The 24,596-nt window shown below is 33.0% G+C and overlaps 1 protein-coding gene across 1 annotated transcript in view; it reads right to left on the reverse strand.

Moving 5' to 3' along the window:
• Positions 1 to 24,596, reverse strand: part of Mmp2 (Matrix metalloproteinase 2) — an 88,848-nt gene that overhangs the window by 36,689 nt on the left and 27,563 nt on the right. The window lies entirely within an intron of this gene.

The raw sequence follows: 24,596 nt of genomic DNA on the forward strand, positions 1-24,596 counted from the left end.
AGAGAGAGAGAGAGTATGTGTGTGTGTGTGTGTGTGTGTGTGTGTGTGTAGAATTCACGCTTTGTAGGATTTGTTAATATATGTACATATAATCTCTCTAACATATGTACGTACGCGTTCTCTCTTTGTAAAATTCCTCTTTGTTCAAATATTATACATACTGTAGTAATTATCCTGATTTAACCTTTATACGGGAAAGCTACTATGGCGCTGAAACAGTGTCATATTTTGAAGCAAGGAATAAAAATAATGATTTATAACAAACTTTATCTATAAGGAAATGCTCTCTCTCTCTCTCTCTGCAAGATTTTAATAAATTCCTTCTAAAGATTAACCATTATTATCTGTTCAAAAATGTGTACTAAATATTTAATTCACTAAGTTCAAATAATTTTATTATCAGGTTTAACTGAAATAGAATCGTGTATATTTCATACTCTTTTTCCTCTTACAAAAACATCTTACAAAAAAAACTAGATTATATGTGTAATATATCATATTACAAACATAAATTGCTTGTATATTTGTATAAGTATACCATATTTTGGAAAAACTTAAATATCACTATAGAAGCAAAAATCTTTTATGCTGCTTATTTGCTATCATATTCTTCTATTTTAAGTCGTCCTTTCGTAAAACTCTGCAATTATGCTTCCTGCACAAGAAACTGCTGTCTCGCTTTCGGTGAGTTAGTTGTTATTTACACGAGGTCACAAATAAAACATGTCTTAAGTTTCTCGGCGGTCGTGAGTTCGGCGCACGAAAGATACAAAAAGTTTCGCGACTCCGAGAGATGGATTATTTCTTCTTTTCTTCTGCTATAGGAAAATACTACAAAAATGCAAAATAACAGGAGCAGTAGGTATAAATTAACAAAATGCAGCGGCATAAGTTAATTAAAAGTATTCCCTATCTCTATCACTTTACCCTTCTCTTTCTGTCTCTAAAACCGCGTTGTCATCGCCAACTTCTGTAGAATCCATGTCAAGACTTCGAGATCTTTGAAGTGCTTTGACGTACAAGTGGAATTAATCATTTCGCGCAATGACGACTACCGCTGAGTTATTTCTACAGCCGCAACTGCATAATTACGGTACACTCCCCGCACGAGATATCTGTTTATATTTTATTGCGTGCTTCTCCTTTATTTATTTGATGTCATCTCATAAATTTCTCTCCATAATTTATAAACATGTATATCAATATATGTATGAGATTAATAAAATACGTACCGTGAAATAAAAATGTAAAATAGAAAATTATATAGAAGCAAATAAGAATATATAATTAGAATTTAGATTTTGCGAGGAACTCTAAATATTATATTTTTTACTCTGATTATATCATTTGGTATTCTTATTTGCTTCTACGTGCGTTTCTGTTTTTTTTTAAATATCAATATGATTTTAACAGATTTTCCATATAAATTTTTTTTTATTGTTACTGAAAGTATTATTTTTCCTTGTTTTGTTCAATATGCTTATTTATTTCTTTTTTTTTACAAATATTTTGTCTTATTATTATTAAAATTAATTAAAAATACGATTTTTATTTTATCGCATTACCCTCACGAGATAAGTTTTCTATATGTAAATTTATCCTCTCATTATTCATAATTTTGTCATTTATTTAATGACGCTCGCGTATGTCAGTATTAAATGCAGCGATTAACTCTCGTCCGACTTTTGATGAAGCGATCCGATTCGCGTCAATACGCGCGATTTATGTCGACAGAAAGCCGGTCACGACAATTTACATTATTAACGGCTGCCCGCGGGTAATATCGGAAATAGGAAACAGGACTCGACAACATCGACGATGATGATTACTCGTATCGCCGCGGCGCATCATCGTTCGCGTTTACGTGCCTGTTTTATTAAAACGATGAACATATCACTTAATTAGGCGAACCGATCTGACACTGATCGATACATTGCGGAACTTTCCAATGAGTGAATCAACATTCCCGATGCAACTCGCGTGATTCCCTATGCGCGTACTCGTACAACTTCTCGCGCAGTCCTCAATCTCGAGGCGAAAATACGTGTGCCAAACTCTTGCCGAACAGTTCGCGAATATACAGAACGACTAAAATATAGTCTGCCTGTCCGGAAATGTCAAAGTTCGAATTTCGAAATATATATGGATAGTTCAAATATAAACGAAATTTTTCTTAAATATAAATCAACGTTGGTAGACGTATTTATACAGACAGAGAGTGGCAGGTGGAAGTGTCTGCAATTCACGTCCTACATAGTTGTAACCTCGCGATAGTTGTTTCTGCAGTTGTTCTGATGTCTGAACAAATGGTTCAGAACCAACTACCGTTGCACACTTGTGTCCTCGATAGCGTCTCTTCTCTGAAATGTGCATGCAGTTTACGAGAAATTTCGACGATTTCTACATGTTTAATTAACCTCAAATTGAACATCGATGAAAATATATATGAATTTAAGTAAGAAAAATCCTATTGGTCGAAGCGAGTTTTAGTGCTTTAATATTTCCGTGTGAATTTATATACATATATATACATATCTGATTTTGCAAACCACGTCCTAACATCTTTATTAGTTTTAAAACGCAATTATAAGTAAAATCAGAATACACGGAGAGAAGGATTTCTTAAAATTTACCCTGAAAATATAGTAATTATGGTACAATACAACAAATTCAAAGATTTTTACCATGCACTTCAGTAAAATTAATCATACTTATTTTATATTTTATTGTAGTTTTATTAATGAATGTGAGAGATTTACATAAAAATTCTTCGAAATATAATGTTGTCCCATGATTACCATATTTTCAGGGTAAATTTTAAGATATAATTCTTTCCGTGTAGTAATATCATTTATTAAATTTACAAGTAATTTAATATGATGTTAATAAACATCTTCTTTAATAATGTGATGTTAATAAAAAACTTGAAGTTCTAAATCTGTGAATATTTTATTGCGCGAAAAATATTACCTCAGCGGAATTAGAACCCGAATTTCCCGTATTCTAAAGATACAAGGATTTCCCTTATTTAATATTAATAATTTAATGTTTAACATTTTCATTCGCAAAAAGCTTGGTTAACGAGTCACACAATATCATATACTACTCAATTTATTTGAACATTGCAACGACTACACAGAAACAGCTATCATAATATTTTTCAATACTAATTGTTGCATATTATATAATAATAATAATATAAAATATTAATGAGATAAGCAAATCTTCCCTATATAGAATAATTCGAAAAGTAATTCCTAGCTTTAATTCCTAATTTCTGAATACATTCTAAAATTTCAACAGATTTCCGAGTACTTATTAGGACGCTTCGAATAATCCTGTGTCAATCTTGCTTCCGGTCTTAGATCTTAACATTTTTATAACCGTCGGAAAATTTAAAGCCATAAATTCCATTGCAATTTTACGTACGGTCCGCGCCACAGGTATGTCCCATAATAGCGAAATTAACGTCAGTTGTGACCTGAATAACGTTTTTGCGAGTGAGAGATTACTGGAGTATCTCTCACACGCGGGATTAGAAAGACGATATTTTTAAATAGGTGAATGGTGAAGGTGTTCTCAGTTTGCAACATGCGGGTACGCATACGCGACAGGGTAGACATAGCCCCGTGACGAAAGGATATTATTTCTTGGTGTAAATTCGCTATCGATCACCTGTTTCATCATCGTCCTCGAGTAGGATCACTTTCCTCGGCAAGCGACATACACGCGTGTATATATACACACGCACACTCTGTCATCTTTATACATAGCTAGCGTAACACGTTTTTATAACCCATATAGAATTTTATTCGAAAGACATTCTGGGTAAGTCTTTAGAACAGTGAAGAGAACGTCCTTTGGATGTCATTTTAGAGTGTCCCTTGGAAGTCTGTACTAAACGGAAATATACATATAAAGGTGACTCTACATGATCAATAATACTATCAGTTTAATCAAATACTGACAATATTACTGATCGTGTGTTATCAGTATTGATGTATTGACATACAATAGAATATTGACGGTGATCTGGATCTTGATTCTCGAGCATCAATATCGCTTTATTAAGGTTCATGACACAGTATGTCGCAATAACTAATCAACACATAAAATTAAAAAAATATTTTTTAAATATTTTCTTAATGTGTGCTGATTGGATAGATAATACATGTACGTAAAATTAAGGCGAAACATTTTGTTAATAATACTAATGGTGTATGAAGTTGTAAAAATTTTTTAAATATTAATACATATTGTCAGTATTACTAATTCAATATTACTGACGTGTAGGATCATCTTTAAAATAATATTCATGAAAGAATTGGGAAGAAACGTGAACGAAGAGAAGACATAATTACAGAAAATCGGAAAAAAGAAAATACTGCTTTAAATAATATTTACAATATTCTTCTTTGAACGAGCGTAAAATATTGTGCAATCAAGTAAAAGCTCATTTTTCCAGAGCATTATACAAGTTGTTACAAAGACTCTTCTTGTGCTACTCATACCATATTAAAGAAGATAATGATTTAGAGTAAACTTGGGTAAAAGATATGACCATCTTTAAAACGCAAAAATCATACTCTATTTTTGTTATCCCTAATAATGTTACATTGGAATATCTTTTTTGCCATACGAAAAAAATACGGTATAACACTATTAAAGATAATGAAAATTAAAATATGTTTTAAAGATGATCATCTTACCCAAAGTTTACCCTACAGAAATAACACATTTTCATTAATTAAATCCTATAATTCGCGTTGGTTGTAAAAAAAAATGCTACATGCTCGCTAATCAGTAATATATTAAAAATGAAGAACGGTCCCGTATCTAATGGACAAATGAAGAAAAAGGAATCAATATCGTGCGCGCACACGTGCAATTTAGCGGCCGTTAGACAACCGACGGAGATTAATGGACGAATAGGCGTCTGGACAAATAGGTAAATTGATAGTTACGGCGTTACGGCTCGCCTCATATAAAATGGAGCAGACGTTCGTTTAAACCAACGAGCATATTTCGCATCAGCGCAGCGCGAAAAGCGAGTTTTCTCGCTGTCAGTTTACTTAATTTGACACGTTCGTCTACAGTAATCTGCTTGGCTTGATACAAGACATCGACAGTAACCATTGACGAAAGAATTTCTACTCTTGTACTTCAGGAAATGTTCCTCGGAAACGGAAAAAAAATGTATAAGAATTCGTAATGTATTTAGTTGGAAAAAATAATGAAAAAGTAAAAATAGAAAAGAGAAGTAAGAAAAGTACGAGGGAAAAAGACAAATACAATATCTCAAACAAGACCGCTTTTTTTTATGTTTGTGCAGTAATAATACTATACTTATAATAAGTTTCCCTTCTCCTCCCCCCCTCTCTCTCTCTCTCTCTCTCTCTCCTTATTTGTTTGACCGCTTATGCATGTAGCTTCTATTTTCTTTCTGCTCTTCAGCAATTTGCTCTTTATATTTAATTACTTTTCCTTTCCTTTTTTGTAATTTTTTATACATATTTTATTATTAAGTTTATGTGATTGTTGCATGTAACAATTATATTGTAAACTTCTTTGTATTACGTCTTCTCCCTTAGAGATTCTTCTTTCATTCTAGATCGCTTAATACATAATGTAATATTTATTTATCTATCTATCTATCTATCTATCTATCTACTTATCTATCTACCTATCTATTTAGTATTTATCTAGTTACTTATCTATCTATCTATCTATTTATCTATCTAGCTATTATTTGTCTGTCTATCTCTCTCGATTTCTTGGTGACCTAATTAAAGCTCGGTGCAATACGAGTAGCTATCGTGTTTCACTTGACATTTAACTGATCATTTATCGATGCATCCACAATTAGCTTGCACGAAACAATTTGCCTTGTACAGTTTCCACGTGCATTCGGGCGCATCTAATTTCGCGAGAGAAACCGCATCCGCGTACGCCATTAATATCATGCCTTCAACATCGTCTCGTATTCGTTACGCGGCCAATCGGTAATGAACACCGCAAAGCAAGACAGATATCGTCATAAATATAAACATTGAGAGGGTTGTAGGGTGGCGCGCGTAAAACTATGCGCTAAAGCAATTGCACGTATATTTTATTAATGGTCCACGATCAGGAAAGCAATGCGAATTTCGACTGAATTATCGCGATAGCACGTAACTCGGTTGTCTCTATGCAAGGATTATCCTTCGAAAAATTAACTGCATATATCATTGAACTAATTGCCAAATTCCTGTGCAATTAAAAGCGCGCACACTATCGAATACATTCTGCGATTACTATAAATGTACACAAAAAAAATCAGTTTAACCCTTAGTCTGTGTATTAAAATAAATCTACTGCTTGTAAAATATTTTATTAATTTAGGAAAAAATATGTGACATAAAGCCCTTGTCAAATTAAAACTATTTAAATCTAATATCATTTATAATAAGTACGGATCACACATTTATAGATACTTATAATAAGTACGGATCACACATTTATAGATACTTATAAATTTAATAATTAATTAATTAATTTTAATTAAAATTAAATACTTTAACTTTCAATTATTAAATGCGTGTTAAGATTTTATAATATACGTGTTAAGACTATTATTGCATCTCTTAAATATTTAAATGTTTATGTATATATTGCTGACTTGACTGTTTTTTTTCTTTGAACCTTCTTGGTTAATTTCGTATATACTAAAATGACTGAACAATTTGAACAAGGCAACGCGGTAGATTAAGACATCAAGAGACAACGATGCAAATTCTGCGGTGACAATAAGCCACCAAGAGCAACGCAAATTTGGTAAACTTCGACCGTGTAATGCCTCCTACGCCTCTTATGTATAAGCGTCCCCTGGGAGTGTTTTGCTCCCAAACTTCGATGAATGAACTTTACGACTTGTCTTGTTCGCTGCCTCCGTCGTCATATTGTATTAATATACTATCTTTTGGCAACTTTAATAATTATCACGAGTGACATTTACGCTGTTGCTTCTATTGCGATAAAATATTATCGTAAATTTCTGGTTGTAATTTTAACTTTTAAAAAGTTGAAAACAGTTTTAGAAACTCTTGTATCTAAAAAGAAATAAAAATCAAAATTTTTAAACTAAATAAAGATTTTTAAAGAAAGAAGTAGATATAACAAAATAGATCTTTTATCGTGACAGAAAATTTCAATAATTAATATTTAGTCTGTTGTATAATAATTAAAAAGCTAATATAAAATAATTAATTATTTTAATAATATATTTAACATATTTAGCGATCGTTGCAAATATAAATTTAATTTTCTGTGATAATTTGAATACATCTGAAGTAAAACGTTTTTTATGTTAGAGTTATTTCAAGATATTTCCTTAGGGAGTCATATTTTACGGTAGCACTTTACAAGAACGGTTACTCACTTTAATCATTGCTACAAAATATATAATATAAAAATTCAATCCTTGGAACGGAACGGATCTTATAAGAATGAACAAATTTTATCGCAATGGTAGGTACAAATTTTTGAGCGGAAGATGTGTAGCCCAGCTCGCTCGTATAAACCGTCCCAACTGCACCGTTCGCAATTTTCTTTATTCGTGAGTTCGTAAATTTCATAGGAGCGACACGACGCTATCGTCGACATATAACTGTAACTTTAACATGATTTATTCGCGAAAAATATATGGTTGCGACCCATCCAGTTCTCTGACGATTTTGTAGACGAAAACAGACTTTTGTGATTTTGTTAAATAGTGGCAAATCTTTTCTTACAATTACAATTGCTACTTTATACATGCAAAGTTAAAAAAATATTAAAGTAAAAGATTTAATAGAAAATTAATTAATAAAAAATTACGCATAAGATGCAAAATTTTACTCAAGAAGCTTTAATTATTAAAAAATTAGTTTTATTTATAAATATAAAATTTATAATCGAGACTTATACAGATCAATAAGTAATCAAAATTATAAAATATGGTTTTTAGTAGAAAAATTATATTTGTAAAGTGAGAAGCTGAAAAAATTGCGAACTAAATTTACTCGTGCGACAATAAGAAGTCGGCAGCGAAACGAATAAACCGTAAAATGAAACAATAGATCATCCGAGGATATTAATTTTCCACTTTCAACTCTACTTCGCCGGCTTCGTCCTCTCAGTACTTTTACATTTGCCCGATATAACACTCGAATAATGCATAGACGCGAATGAACGGGAAAAAGCCGACAGATGCTCGAGACAATCCTTTTTCTCTTTTTTAACGCGGAAGTCGACAATGTGTAGTGCGAATAATCCGATGAGTTAATTAATTTATAAGTTAATTAACGAGAACATATCCGCTAATTCTCCCGACAGACCGATTTATCCCGGATCTGCTTAATGAGAAATTAAAAATTTGACATTTATTTTCTTTATGCAAAAAGCACGTGCGCTCTGTAATTAAACAAGTATCACAAGATAATATTTTCAATTGTTAGCAGATTAATAAAACTGCATGTTGTATTGAAATATCATTAATATAAAATCTTTTTATATAAATAGATATAGTTATACTATAAAAGTAGATAAAAAATGGTGGGTCTCTTTTATAAAAAAAATTATATCAAAAAGAATGGTAATATTCGTATAGGTGAATAACAGATTAGCATGCGAAAATTATTCTCTTTATGTTTAAAAAGAATGAATCAGCAAAAATAAATGATAGATGCTAAGAGAGCGGTATTACGTCAGATAAAATTAACAACAATAGATTTTTCGTAAGTAAATGCAAAATCTTTTGTTCCATGATATTATTGAGGAAACTAAGGCGAGGAAGAGAAAATAACAAATAAATATACTAATACGTTGCAAAATTGAAAACGAAAATAAACGAGATGTATATACAATAGTGTGAAATGAGAACACAAATATATAGGTAATTAGCTGTCATTGAATTGTATTCATGAGCACTTTCGATTTCGCGGTTCTTCGAACAGACAGGCAAGTTCGATCAATCGCAAATAAAGCATTTGTGTCAATGCCGTTAATTAGCGCACATATATGCACCGCAACATTCGCATTAATTTTCAATAGTAACGAGAAGAGCTGTATTCGGTAACATGACAATTGTTGCGATAAAGCAACGTCAATGTCTCGCGGTCGATATTTATGACAGGAAGTTAGACTGAGGTGTCGATTGCACATTTCGGATAAAATGCCCGAAAGAGCTCGTTACATACACGTGTCAAAAGTAAAAAAAACTGAAACTTCAATTTTCGTTGGTTAAAAGCTATGAATTATCTAATAAAAATAAGTAAAACGTAAACGAATTTTAAAAAAATTGCATCTCTCTGTACCATATTTTTTCTTTACGATGATATAATATTATAGGTGAATATTTCTTTTACAAATAAAATTCTAATAAATATAGAATAATATGTATAAAATAAAATTTTGCAACACAAATATAATTCAATAAATATATTGCAGTATTACTATTATATAAATAAACTATAAATCACACACACGTTTCGATTCATCCGAATTCAATTAAATTCATATTAAATTCATTTTCAATTATCTCAGATCACTTGGCGCTGCGAATCAGCCCATATCCCTTTTCCCTTGCATTTTTGCCCTACCTATATTTTATTCTTTCTTGTACAGATCACTGAGGGAAAAATGTTTCATGATGTAAAACGCGGCTCTCACTGTCTCTTCTGGGAATGATATTATTTAAGTCGTCGTCCCGTTCATGCATGTGACAGCTTATGAAGCACCATCGTCCGATTTCCAAAGCGGGTCTCCCTTCCTCTTCACCTCTCGATATTCGCGCAATTGCCACCGCGAAACGTCCCACGAATCGTCCGGACCAGGTGACAACCGCGGAGATTGGCGATGACAACACTCGACACGGTCGATGATGGGCGTCGTGGAAAAGTTTGTTTATTCAGAAAACACGGTCGAAAATTCAAAAATCGCGGTGTCACATTGATTCCGCAATTATTCCAATTCCTCAACGATACATTTTAAGCAAAAGAATAATATCCAATATCGTTGACAAAATAACAATCGAGCGAGAAGTAAAGTCGTCGAATTAATTTTCATTTATTCTCGCAGACGAATATGCTATTTAAATGTACTCAAAAAAGGAGAAGAACAATGGAATTCATTTACAGCAAAGGATTACAATTGATACAATCGTTGATTTAATACAACATTGTTGAGCGATCGTGAATAGTGATACAAAACCAACATGGTATTGACAGCATTCAACTCATTTCAACACTCACTCCGATTTCTATTTCCATGAGTACTCGTGAATCGTGGTATCGAAAGCTCTTTTTCGCGCGACGCGGATTTGCGGACGACATATCGAAGTGGTCAAGTATTTCGCCGATATCGAGATGCAATTGACGGCACGGAGGAGTTCATAAATCGGGCGAATTCAGTCGTCGATTCAGAGAGATGGACAGAGACCTCTCGAGAGAAATAAAGCGAGATGGAGATAACAGGAGATAACGACAGGTGCTATGAGCGGCTTCGAGGACCTCTGACAATGATTACGATCCTATTCAGTTTATCCTCGAAGAGTCATGAACGGATAAAGAGAGAAAGAGAATGGAGAGAGAGAGAGAGAGAGGGGAGGGAATCCTGCCTAAACTGTCCCGTGATCACTTCGTCAATAATCTCGTTCACAGCCCGAGTGTGTGCCACTGTCAGTGCTTATTGACACGCTTTTCCACGCAAATATATTGCGGATGACGGACCCAAAGAACTTCGATAGATCGAACTCGAACCGCGTCGTGATTTCACGTCTCGCCGTTTAATTATTTTAATAGAAAATAAAATCATTGACGTGTGTCACGCAGATATTTTCGTAAAAAATTAAAAAATAATATTCTCTCTCTCACGTCAGAATGAAATTCTCGTGTTCTTTTTACAGAGCACGATTCTTTTTTTTTCGTCCCTCGTTTCTTGGAAAAGATATAAAGATAAAGAATATATAAATTTACCGAATTAATTTCGATCTCAATTTCGAAACTTATTCAAACATTCTACATCTTCCTGGGGAATTTTCCAGCAGGATTCCGTCTCGCGATCAGTGAAACTTCCCGTTCATATCTCGGCTGTCTCGTCGATTCAACGAGAATCCGATCCAATTATCTCAAGACAATATTAGGAGGATTCTCCTTCTCTTCCCCTCTCCTTCACCCCGCACTAACGTACTGCCACTGTAATTGTGCAGATGATAATCGCGACTATGGATCGCTTCCGCAGCCACATGCTCGAATTAATTAGTATGCGAGAGTAAAGTAGAACTATTACCATCCAACACATCGAACGCGTAACATCAACGTATTCTTTTATCAACAATTTACTCAATTCCTGTATAAGTCAATATTTTTAACCGTTTATACATATGTGCCGCGGAAATTTACATAAGCCTTCACGATCAGCTCCACCAATCTTTCGCTCTGACAATACGATTACGGCCACATAGTCAAGTTGCATAAATTTTCGAAGTTTCGCCGGACTACGCGATACGAAAATGGAATTGCATCGCATTACAACCGAACAAAAACAGTTCCAAATCCTCTCATCGCAATTACTTCAATGCTCCATCAAAAAATATTTCAAACTTAAATGTTCATTCGCTTTCCAAAATTAGCAATCTCTTTATTTGTAAATTATTAACGTAATTTAATTTTAAATCAACACAATCTAAACTACATTTCTTTCTTATATTTATACATATACATATTTCACGCTACTCAACAAATTAAAAGATCACCTGTTCCATCCTGCAAAAATAGGCAAATTTTAGATAGAATAACATCGTCAAAAATCGTCGTATCAAAATGTTTAAGGAAGCATATTACAGCTTGAAATCTCTACATTTTAAATCGTTAAAACTTAAAAAAACAGTCTTACTGATATTTTATAAACACAAACATAAATAAAGGCGCATCAGATCTCTAATTTTTTTTACAAAATTTACCGAATTTTATGGCAGGAATTAAAAATTATACACGAATGCAATTTACATCACATTCGAAAGAGCGAATCTTTACCTTCAATTTGTTTTTTTTATGAAGCTCCGTACGATTTTTTTTCACCGAATTATTCAACGTTGAAGCAAAAAAATCATTTTATTTTATTAGTGAATATACATATTTCAAAACTAATATCTTGATTGATTTTGAAATGACTGAGTTAATAGGTTGTGTACTTGATTAAATTGCCGATTCAATTTACTTTTTAATTTGATATGATTTCTGCTTAACTTGGCAGGATTTCAATAGTGAAGTACGGCTTGTAGTAACTATTTGGATAGTTGTTCGGAGGCAACTGTGCGGTAGAGAGTTAATTAGTAGAGATCCTGCGGGACAATAAAGCCCGTTCTCGTATAAAAGCGCGTCAAATCGAATCGGACCGATTGGTCGTTCGTCACATGGAATCGGATCGGTGAGCTCTCGAATCGCTCGGGGTGGAACGAAAACCCATCGTTATTTCGATGCGACGCGGCGTGGTGGTTGCAGACACCCTCATGTCGCTTCACACGTCGTAGTTAACATTGAGCCTTTGTCGTTGCACTTTACGATAGTGCCAGGATGAGCATTTAATAAATAGAGAAAAAAAGTGAGTCATCGATCCCTCCATTGCACGAACTAGAGAAGTTATATTATACATATTTGTCTCCAATTTTTTACAGAAAAGTAATCTCTAAGAAATCTTGCAGCAAAATATAGACTTCTTTTTAACCCTATCCGTTTGTTCGACTCTATTTGATTAAAAATATAATTTATTTTCTTGTTAATATTTTATTTGAAACCTATCTTCTATGATATTTGATGATTTCGTTTATTAATGTAAAATTTTTTCTGTAAATTCTTTTATTTAAGTTTTTTAATCATATTAACCCAAACGAAATAATTATATAATAACTATGAATAGATTGACAGACAAGTAAGTTCAAAAAAGAGATCTCTTTTGGCTTTCAGTTATTCAGAAAATTTAAATTGAATCATTTTAATTAGAATCAAACTCAGAATTAGTATTGGAATAATAATAATTATAATTGAGATATTATTATGCATAATTAAGATGGATAGATTTAATTCCTCGGTAAAATAATCTTAAATTGGGCAAAAATCTCATTATTTTCTGGCAAAAGCTGAATAAATATCTTGTGGCAGCGTTAAATTAAAATTATATTTAAAACATTGAGTACTCAATATAAGCCATACTTCTTATGCTTCATATTTAAAAAATTCAATAAAAAATATCAACGCGGAAATCATAAAAAAAAATTCCTCTTAAAGTTCAACGCAGAATTTACTTAGAAAATTCCACATTTTGAACACGAATAGATTTATAAGAATAACAAAAGAATGCATTTCCAAGTAAATTAATTGACATCTCGAAGGCACAATTACAAGCAAATTCATTTGATGTCGGCGACTGTATTTGCTCGAAGAATACGTCGCAGTTATTCTATCTATTATCAAGTCAATGATAATATTAACGATATTTTACAACTTCCTTAAATTTATCTGCAAGGTCAACATAAAATTCGAACATGTCTGCATCCATAACACGTGATTCAACCATCCTATTATCTTTCGCCCGAATCTTTCGGGTAGACTTTATTGTTGCTCTCTCGACCGAAAGGAACATTCGTAATCGAAAGGGGCTGACCTTTCCGCAACAGCTTGCAGTATCTTCCCGGTATATACTGGGCAATCCGCAAGAACAAATATTCTTAAATATCTCCCTTGGCTTTGAGAATAAGATAAAATAATCTAAACAAATATGGAATAATATTTCTGTAAATATATCCACTGTCGAATAACAAATTGTGTGTATTAAAAGAGTCGTTTTATTTTATTAAAAATAACTCTTTCCTTCACATTCAATAAATAAAATAAGTCATACGTATTTTAATCATCTTTATATAACAAGAAATGTGTTGTATAAAAATCTTTTTATAAAAAATATAATTAACGTGCGACCGTTACTTTAAAGATGTAATTTCTCATTTGATTACAACGTTCGTAAAATATTCAGACTTGATAAATTTACTTCCTTTTTTGCGAACAACTTTCAACATGGCAAGAATAAACGAAAGTTTTATATAAATATATACATATATGCATCAAATTCTAACTTAGGCAATGAATTAAAAAATCCCTTCTCTATCATTTTCATCAATGACTCGATTGACTAATGTCCCTTCTTAATCGGAAAGAAGATGCCAAACTTTCGCGATTAGCCGGCATTTCGAACAAGTATTTCTAGTAGAACGAGAATTCTATGGAAAGTAATCCTCGGGATGTTACCAGGAAAAGCACTTGGGAATTTCTTTCAATGGAGAAGAAAATTAAACACATCTTGAATATATTTAACCCAAAAACAAGAAAGATATATTTCTAAACTAAGGAAAAAGTTTTAATACCACTGCTTCGTAATTTACGAAGCAGTGGTATTAAAGATAATCTCGTTATTATGTGAAGGTGTTATAGACATTACATTTTAATTGCAAGAAATACCAGAGGCAAAGGTGAAAAATGTGACAATTATTTAGATCAGTTGAAGTAATCGTGTTTTCTGATTTACAATTGCAAATCTAAATTTAAAAAAAAATATTTTATTTTTAAATTCTTTTCCGAGAATGTATGCAGAGAGAGAAAAGATATTTTCTCTCTTTTTTTTATATTTCCATATAAAAATATAAAAATATAGCTACCTGATAAGGGAATAGAACATTCTGGAAAAATATTAAAGTCGCGTTCGAAACGAAGGATCGTGTTTTGCGTTTTTGTAGAACTTCTTGAACAAATTTCAGTTTCATAAGAGTGGAAAAGAGAGAGAACATTATACGTGTGATAAAAAAAACGGCAGGTCTTATCGGCAGGCGACGAAAAACGTGGAAATAAAATGAGGGACGAGGAGAGAGAAAAAAATGGCCTAGATGTACGAGGTAAGTTGAAAGAGATGAGTTTCCGGAGCTCGCGAATGAGGTAATAAAATATTCCTGCAAGAAATTCAGATTCTTTTTAAGAACTTGGCGGTCGCAAGCGATATCTGTGAGAAAGTTGATCCCTGAGAAAAGAAAAAAGAGAAAAACAAACGCATACTGAATAGTAACGGCGAAATAAATGTGATAAATGCAAACTCATTCTGCAATCAATGATACAATTGCATACAATTACACGTAGCATTTAATTAATTCTTTCATAAGAAAGTACAAGTTAATGTAACCAATATAAACATTTGTGTTTTTAATAATAGATTATTATAATATTATTATTGTATCTTTCTATTCTCCGTAATAATTTTAATTCAACACAATCTTTAAAGTTTTAATATGTCGGGCTAAAATTAATATTTCCATTTTTAACTTAATTCCCGTAACACGTCAAATATAATAATATCGCTGTGTACAAGAGTGTCTAAACTGTCTAAAGTGTCCTTATTTTCCGCAACCGCGCTTGCCTTGGTAAACAGAGAGAAAATTCCTCTAGCGAATTTCGCCTGTGTATATCTCGAAGTCTAGAATTCTTCTTTCGCGTGAAGAAATAAACGAGGCCGGCGGGGACCGAAACATGTTATGGAAAACCCCCGTATGCGCATGCCACCGCTTTTCCTTACTCTGCGCACGATGTTTTTGTCTTGCAAAAGCAAACACCGTGTCTTTAAACAGATAAATTGCCGACGAGAGACAGAAGTGGAAGACGACGCACGTCGTCGTATCGATCTGCCATGCGCCTTCGCGTTGCATGTCGCGAAATAGAAAAGCTTCGAGACTTCTCGGGACTCATAAAAAAGAGAAGCAGTAAATGCGATATTACCGGAAAACTCGTATTTTCTACAAAGCAGCTCTGCAATGGCCAATGATGCTCATGAAAGTCTTCAAGTCATGTGATCACGTTTACGTTCAACGAAAAGAACGCGCCTCTTCTACAATTTTTCTTCTACATTTCTCTTTTTTAATGAAACTCGATTCTCTAAAGGATTCTTATTTTTGCACTCGCACGTCTTTTTGTCGAATCATTCCCTAGCGAATAAAGCTCTTTCCCGAAGCTTTTATCTATATGATAAATAAAATGAAATATATTGATTCCTGGAGTTTTAACGGAGGTGAAACGTAAAATGGCAATTTTGTTCGGGAAGACGTTATTTCACAAAGATTGTTTTAAAAAATCTTTCATTTATAAAAAGTGTCGACTATTCCATCATTTTTAGAAACCAAATTAGGATTTACGCTAAAGTAGGAATTTGATTCCAGTCATAATTTTCCGGGGATGATAAAATTTTAAAGATAACAAATTGAAATTTATAATAAAGATAGAATAGTGCAGAGATGACTCGTGGTATAGATTTCTCATATTTTTGCTTTTAATCGAAAGATCGAAAGGGTTATAAAGTAACGAAATTGTTCGGATAAGTTCAGCAAAAATTTTCCCACCTGACAGCATTATATGACGCAAGGAAATGAGATTATGTAAATTCCTGTTACCTATCCTCGCGAACCCATCTCTCCCTGAACAAGAGCAAAATGCCGACTATACGGAATTATCGCGCCTCACGGTATTAAACACAAAATATAGAGGTGAATAGAAACATCAAAATATTTCGAAATCAGGAGTGTTCATTCATGCTTCTGAATTCCGATTAGATTTAATGCGATCGATCTTTTGGCTGCGTTTTTCTGCGGTTTTCAAATTTTATTTTCTTTCACCATTTTTTAATATTCGCGACATGATAATACGTGTTATAATGGAAATTGACAGACAATGCTAAATTGAAGGCTGAAACCAGATGAATAAATTTACAGGTACAGATAATTGATGTATTTCAGAAAACAAACGATCGATTTAATATTGAATTAAATTACATATTCTCTATATAAATAATGAACAAACTGTTATTCTTTAATCACGAAGAAACTATCTTTTCATCTGTTTTATTTTTAAAACAATCGATGCGAGTGAGCAACCCAATACCTCGAAGTTCCACGAATTCGCCACAAATATTGTATGAGCCATCGATACAAACTTTGTAGCGACAAAAAGGTTTTCCTATCGCGATAAAATTTTGAAGGGATATATACGATTACTTAGGCAATTTCATTGTCGAACGTGTATATGTGTGTATGTACGTATATAAAACGCGCGATGCAATCTCCTCGAAGTTACATGGACAGCAAAGTGATAATGTTCAAATCTCTGGACCGACGCGAGATTTTATCTGCAGAGCTCGATGCTGCTATTCGAAACTGCAATGTTGCAACGCACGGTGCATTTTTGCGTGAGATTTTAACGCTGTTGAAACCAGAGAAGCTAATACGATATCGCGTTAAATTAATTTTGTCGCATGCGTTTGTTCCTCCCTTGTCCTGCTCCACGCCACCTCTCTTTCTCTCCCTATAGATGGTCCATTTTAGTCGACAAGCCTCAACAAAGGGACTTTTAATCGAGTCAACGTAGTATAGAACAAAAAGCGAAGGCGGGAGAAAAAGAGGGGGGAGGGAAGAGAAAAGAGAAATTAGGCGTGCGCATGCCTCTACGCGATACTATAAACGTAATCGTACGTCCAATTAGAGCAATTAACCCAGGTCCCGGGTTGCTGTACACGTAACATAAAAACGCAAAATCGGATTACGCGCCCTGTTAAAAGGGCTATTAGCGGCGAATATTAAAAGTTAGCGGTACGGTCTAATTGCCAGCGTGGTCACTTGAAACGATCGTAAAATTAACATAAAAAAAAAAGGACAAAATCGAGGAAATGTCCAACTTCGTCCACGCTGATCTTTTCCTACCTCGATCTTCTTATATATTTATACTTTTAAAACAAAGTTCGCTCGTAGCAAAATTATAATAAATGAAACTAAAAAAGAAATTCCTTCAATTAAGGCGTTATACCATATTATTATATGTAATTACAATATATGTTTATATTCTCATATGAATAAATAATTATAATTTATATATATTTATATTTAATAATTCTCGTTAGAACTTTAAAAAATATTTTGTTTAAAATTTCATTCTCTAATAAAGATTTTATATCAAAAACACAATTCCTTTCTGAAGAAACTTGATGATTTTGTGATGTACTTATCAATAATTTAATAAGTTAAGCTATGCATAATATTGCTTCAATATTTATTCAAGTACAATTTCGTAGTTATTTAATTTACTTTAAGTATCTATTAAATAACTACGAAACTGTACTTAACATTAATTTAATCTTGGAATTATGTTATTTATGGTCTTAGAAATTAATTTATGTCAAATCCAGATATTTAGCATAAACTTTCAATGTTGAATATATCCATGCTTAAACTGTCATTGAATTTTTTTCAAAGATAAAGCATCGAGTTTATTAAAACATAAAATAGCAACTATATTATCAGTATATTATAACAAATTACAATACAGATATGTCATATAATTTATCCTGTAGTTCGCATTATAGCCTAAATGCACGCTAATGGCTTCTTCACCAATTATTTGCCATAAAAAATGATGATTATGCACAAACATGGCGATGTAACAAAAGAATAAAGTCAGTAATAATTACAACACACCTTTATTCTAGTTATGAGTAATATTACATATATGTATATATATACATATTTAAATTCGGGCCGACCATTACAGTAGCGTAAGTATTCATCGTGTAATGTACTCGTACAAACAGGCTAATAATCAATTTGTGAATAGTTTTCTCTCCGTTATAATTAAAACCAGTACCTACATTTCTAAATGCTGCTACAAAGATAACGAGTGGCTATTTCAAGTCCGAAAATAGCTGTGCAAATTGCTCATACAATTTAATTTTTTGTTTTTAATTTTTTTTAATTATCGTTTATAAATATATTTTTTTTTCAGAAGAGAAAAGCAAGTCAAATACAAAAAACAAAATTATTTATTTTTATTTTTTCTTTCTTTCTCTTTTACTCTCTTTCTTCTTCTCGATGTCAGTTTGCTGTACAAACTGCATTTTCTCGCTTAATCCGTTATTCCCTAGAAAAATTCCCGTATCAATCGCACAAGGGAAAGCCAATGGTGTATCTATCGACTGGGAGCTGCAAGAAAGGATGACACGCGAGGAGGATAACATGCCATGGTGCTTCTAAAATGGCCGTTTGCCATGGAGAATCGCTTCCGCCGCCATAAATCGCCACTGCTCGACACCTTTCTCTTCAAATTCCTTCTTTTTTTTATAAAAAATAGTATACGGAGAAAATAAACGTTCAAAATTTCAGAGGATTTTCTTCACTCCATGGTAAATATTATACATAGGTTGATACATATGTACGTCACATGCACGTTAAAATGTATTGTTTCGACATAATATGAGCAATACAATTAATTCAAGAGAAAATGGAGCATAATTTGATGAATAATTTGTGATTTTATTTTATAAAATATATTACTATACGTGTGTTGCAACATATTACCTTTTGTAAAATTTCTATAATGAAAATGATATTAAAATTCTAATGCATCAATGAATAATTATCTTCATGTTAATATAATAATGCTGTTAATATAATAATGTCATTTTTAATTATAAATTAATAATATCACATCTCGTGATGTATCGGAAAATCCGCATTTCATTTTCCTTAAAAAAATCCTGATTTTGTTTCACAAAATATTTCATCGAAATAATATGTTAAACAGAATTAAATAAAAATGGCTAAATTGCTTTAATCTCCGTATATAAAAAGAATCAACATTTCTCTCAGAAGAAAAGACACAATCCCTTTGTCGATCCTCTTTCTAATCGATTTATGACTTCCTGTCTCTCCCTTCGTACGGCAATAATCATGGCAGAGATCCTAATCGCACTGTAACCTAATTTAAGAAGGTGCTTTCTACGATCTTCCACAGCTGGAAATGCGAGACTGGATACGGTCACGAGATCAGTGACATGGTACACACTATCGTACAAGTTAATGGGGTCGGTGATCAACGAGAAGGATGACAGTTCTCTCTACTGGATACAACTTGGAGGAGAAAAGAGGCTACTACCGACGTGATCTAATGTGGACTACCGAGCGTGTGACTTGTCGCTTGTGTAAACGACCGTAAAAGCGTGTAAGCTCGTGCGCAAGCAAGGACAACATCCTCGAGATCTCGGCTTTGACCGTCAGTTTAATCCCTCGTTCTATCGTGGTTAGTTTCGTATATCTTATACATGTACAAACTCCAAAGAGCGTTTATTATTAGGTTGTACGAAAAAATAGGATTATATAAAAAACTAACATTTAAAAATAATTGATTAAGAAAAAATTGTTGCATTGTATGACGCAATGCTTTTATAAAAATGAATTCGAGAAGTCATCATATAAGTATTTAGTAAAGAATAATAGAAAATCTGTATAAAGAACTCTAATAATAAATATATTTTAATGAGATTAGCTTTAAAAATGACAAATTATACTTATATAATATAAAAAATATAAGAAAGAATTATTAATTTAAAAGTAATTAAAACTATAAAAGTGAATGGGCTAGTGGCAGTCAAATAATAATTAATATGTGTGACTAAATTGATGAATTTATTTATTAATTTGAATTAGTGTGGATGTCTTTATAATTTTAAATCTAAAAATAAAAAAGATATAAAAAGTACTTAGTTAAAAATTTTCAAATACTTTAATACTCTTTTACTCTTGTTAAAAGTTACGTTAATTTATAATAATTCGAGAGATCAAGCGCTTTTTCATTCAAAGGCAAAATAATTTCCTTCAAAATACGAGATTCTACATTATATTTAACTGATTCACTGAATTGCAATTTTCCGTTGGTTTTACGGAGGGAATCGTAGTGAGTGAGAGATTACGATACGGAAACCACTCCTCCTACGATCGATCGAACTTTCCGGGAGAGATCCCTCGGTCGGACCTTTTATTTGCCGGATGCACGATTCGCGGAATTGCGTGATTCTCTAACGACTCTGTCTGATTCGATCTAGAATCGGGAATAGGGGATGCAAGCCGCGCTGAGAATGAACACACCTAACACGACTACGACACTTCCTGCAAAATTCATTTCCCGCCCTTCGATATTGACGCGGGCCGGAAGAAGACGGAAGCGAACGTCGACGGGATGCTGAAAAAGGTTAAATAATTAAGAGAGTGGGAGATGCCAGTTTCCATCGAGGAGATGAAACAGCCCCCCCATGTCTTTTGAGATATAACTTGAATATATCACCATATATTTCATTAGATTTTAAAAATGTCGTAGAAATATAATTTTCTAGTTTTTTAAAGTTATTATTAATATAATATTACAAATATTTCTAAACAATCAAGAAACAATTTTCCAAAAGGAATTTTCCAAATTATATTATCAATCTTGAAATAATAATTTCTATATAAGATTAAATTTTTCAGACTGTCTTTAATTCCATCAAGCTCGATTGTGCCCAAAAATATTTTCTAAAACATCTCTTTCAAATATTCATTTCTAATTAAAATATTAATAAAGGCTGTACAGAGATTCATTTCGAAATCCGACCGCTATCCTTGATACAACGGTTTAAAAAAGATTAAAAAAAGAAACCGGCTTTCACACAAGCAGACGCCCTAAAGCGAGATCGTGATCAAGATTGGTCTGCCAGCGCGAAGGGTTCCCTCATACATGACGTCGATTTCTTTGTTTGGTTGCCCTTGCCCTTACCCAGGCGCACTCCCAGCCCTCCACTAGAAAGGGTAAAAAACCACGAGTGTCCTCTCTTCAAAAAGAGGGATATACCTTCCCCGCGGGAAAAGGAACACCGCACGAAGACGGCGGTATGCAACATCTTGCATCGTCGCTTCGAGTGCATTTTGAAGGGTGGCACTTGAGCTTCGCTGGCGTGCACTTCGCGATGCACTTCGAGCGGAAGCAAACGCCAACCAGCAGACACGATCGCGTAATTTCGCCGAGGACCAAAGGGCTCGATGGTTTTTCAAAAAGAAAAAAGAAAAATCATCCACCCTGTTCCTAGCAACGATGCATGCAACCTTCCGGGGGTGATTCTTGTATAATTTGATGTGACGGTAGCCGCACATCTTGGTTATACATTTTGTAATTTAACGTTGCTATTCTTCAGTGAAATGTAGCCGCAAAAATTGCATCTCATGTCATATTTGCAGCATTTAACATGTAGCTTTTTTAAAAATTAAGTATAGCAAAATAAATTATTAAAATTTAGAATAAAATAATTTGATAATAAAATACAATTTTTTTTTAAATTTGATAATAAAAACAATTAAAATTTTAAATTAAATAATTTGATTTTAAAATAATGGTGTTTTACTCTCGCATTAATTACCAGAAAGTTGGAGGATAAAAATTAATCTTATATTCTAAAAGTATTAATAAATAACAAAATACAAAAAATACCCATACTGCAAAGATGATAGTACCAATATTACAACAACATATTGCAATATTCCAGCAATAATATAGTCACGCTGGAAGTAACGATGTTGCTGCAAACTTCTATGCCGTATAATTGTGTTTATAATTTATTAATTTATTCTTTCTATCTTTTAAAAATATTTTTAGTTCGTTTATTTCAAATTAAACGCTACGTAGCTGTATTATAATATTTTTTTTATATAATTATATACAATCTTCAATTTAAGCATCAATGTTTATTTTTTATTTCGTTAAAATTTCTGCAAAATTTCCTGCAGCTACCAAAAGAGTTTCACACAGATGTTTCTCTATAATTCCATAGAACTTATGAAAAAAGTAATTTTTCGAAAAAATACAAAACTTACACTTAGCAAACAAAATAAAATACATTAAAATACGATTGTTAAGATGAACAAAATAAAAAAAAAATAAAACGTTTGTTCGTTGATTATATTCGCGCTATAGTCGCATCCTGTTTTTTAACACTTATATTCTCGTGTGTCTCGCTTCCATGATGCTGCGTCAAAAGGAGCATATCGGCTTCCGATCGTCAAGCTCTTCTATCTATCGGCGTTCGCTCGGAACGTGTTTGATCACATTTTGAAAAAAAATTCCTGGATTTGTTCAGAGATCGCACATCCAGTGTAATCGCATGTATCCATGCGCAGGGATTTCGATGTGTTGTGTGTGTGTGTGTGTGTGTGTTTGGCCAGAAAAAATTCAGAAATAATAATCCATCACTTTCTATTGCTGTGTCTGATTGAATACATTTAATATGTCCTCTCGTGCATGTGTCTATGCTCACGCGAGTGTGAATGTGTAGAAAGCCGAGACTATATCAGAATAAATATTACAATACGAGATAGTTGCAATGAAAATATAATACAGTATATTTGAAATATATATAATATATAACAGTATAAATATAGTACATTCGGAATTCGATAGATAGAGTTCGATGATAAAGAATTGCAATAACAAAATATAGATTATTTCGCCGTGCCGAGATTTGGATTTATGTGGAAATATAAAAAGATGTTTGGCGGAAATATAATTATGTGCACAACACTGAGCAATAATAAAAAAAAAAAAATATGGTGAGATGTCTGAGAAAGAAGAGAAAATTTAAAATTCGGATTGAAAAATTAAATAGCCGGCACGATCAGAAATTAAAAGAGAATTAATAGAAATCGATAGGTCAAAGACTGAAGATTAATATTCGAAAGGCTGATAAGAGTATAAAATAATGAACTGTGAGACGCAAGATTTCATAGTTAGAAATCATTTAGAATATCGTCAACCAACAGCTGAGTTAATTAATAATTAACGCTCGACGAATTCTGTTTAGACTCTGTGTTGTATGCGAATTTGCGCGCGCGGATAACCTTTCGTGTAAAAATCCCGAGTGAAAACCCGTTTACGGTGTATGCGACAATGTCGCGCGAGTTTCTTGGTGGTGGTAATTAAACCGCGCTACTCCATTCGCGATTCTCCATTCTCCAGCGGTTTGCGGTTCGTACTGAGATCGACGACGCAAATTGCGCCGACATCGTACACGTAAACATGTAACACCGTGACCACGTAATAATGCAACACTGCCTTACGTACATATGCGACGTGCGTTGCATTCACACGAATTGCATTCCGCTCGCACGCCCGCCTGCCTTCAATTGCATAACCGAATGGATTCGTTCGAGCTGTGTTCCACGATTGGCAGGCTACGCCTGACTAGATTATCGCCTCTATTCTATGTCCGCGCACGTTGTACAACGAGTAAACCCGCCGTGCACAACGATGACAATGTTACGCTCGGAATTCGTCGTCGGATTCTCTGAAGCACAACTATTTTGAAATTAATTAACTTGTGTAATTAATTAGAAGCAGTTTGAGTCTCGTTCACGTTTCTCTAATGTAACAATAAGTTTACGAGCGCTGGACACATATCGCATACATAACGTTTCACGAAATCGATCGAGAGGTTTTGGAATCCTTACAAATTTTAGAAACGCTTCACAAATTTATATTACTCTATTAATTGTAAAAATATCATCGGTATTCCTTTCGAGTATGAAAATAATAGAGCATTCTCATTCTTATATATATATGTATATGCTGCCTTTTTATTTTCCCTTTTATATAAATTTTATAAAATTTTGTATAAAACTTTTTCCGAATGTTTAATATCGCAGAGCA

The sequence above is a fragment of the Cyphomyrmex costatus genome, unplaced genomic scaffold, assembly GCF_001594065.2.
Source record: "Cyphomyrmex costatus isolate MS0001 unplaced genomic scaffold, Ccosl1.0 scaffold11, whole genome shotgun sequence".
NCBI classification, from domain to species: domain Eukaryota; kingdom Metazoa; phylum Arthropoda; class Insecta; order Hymenoptera; family Formicidae; genus Cyphomyrmex; species Cyphomyrmex costatus.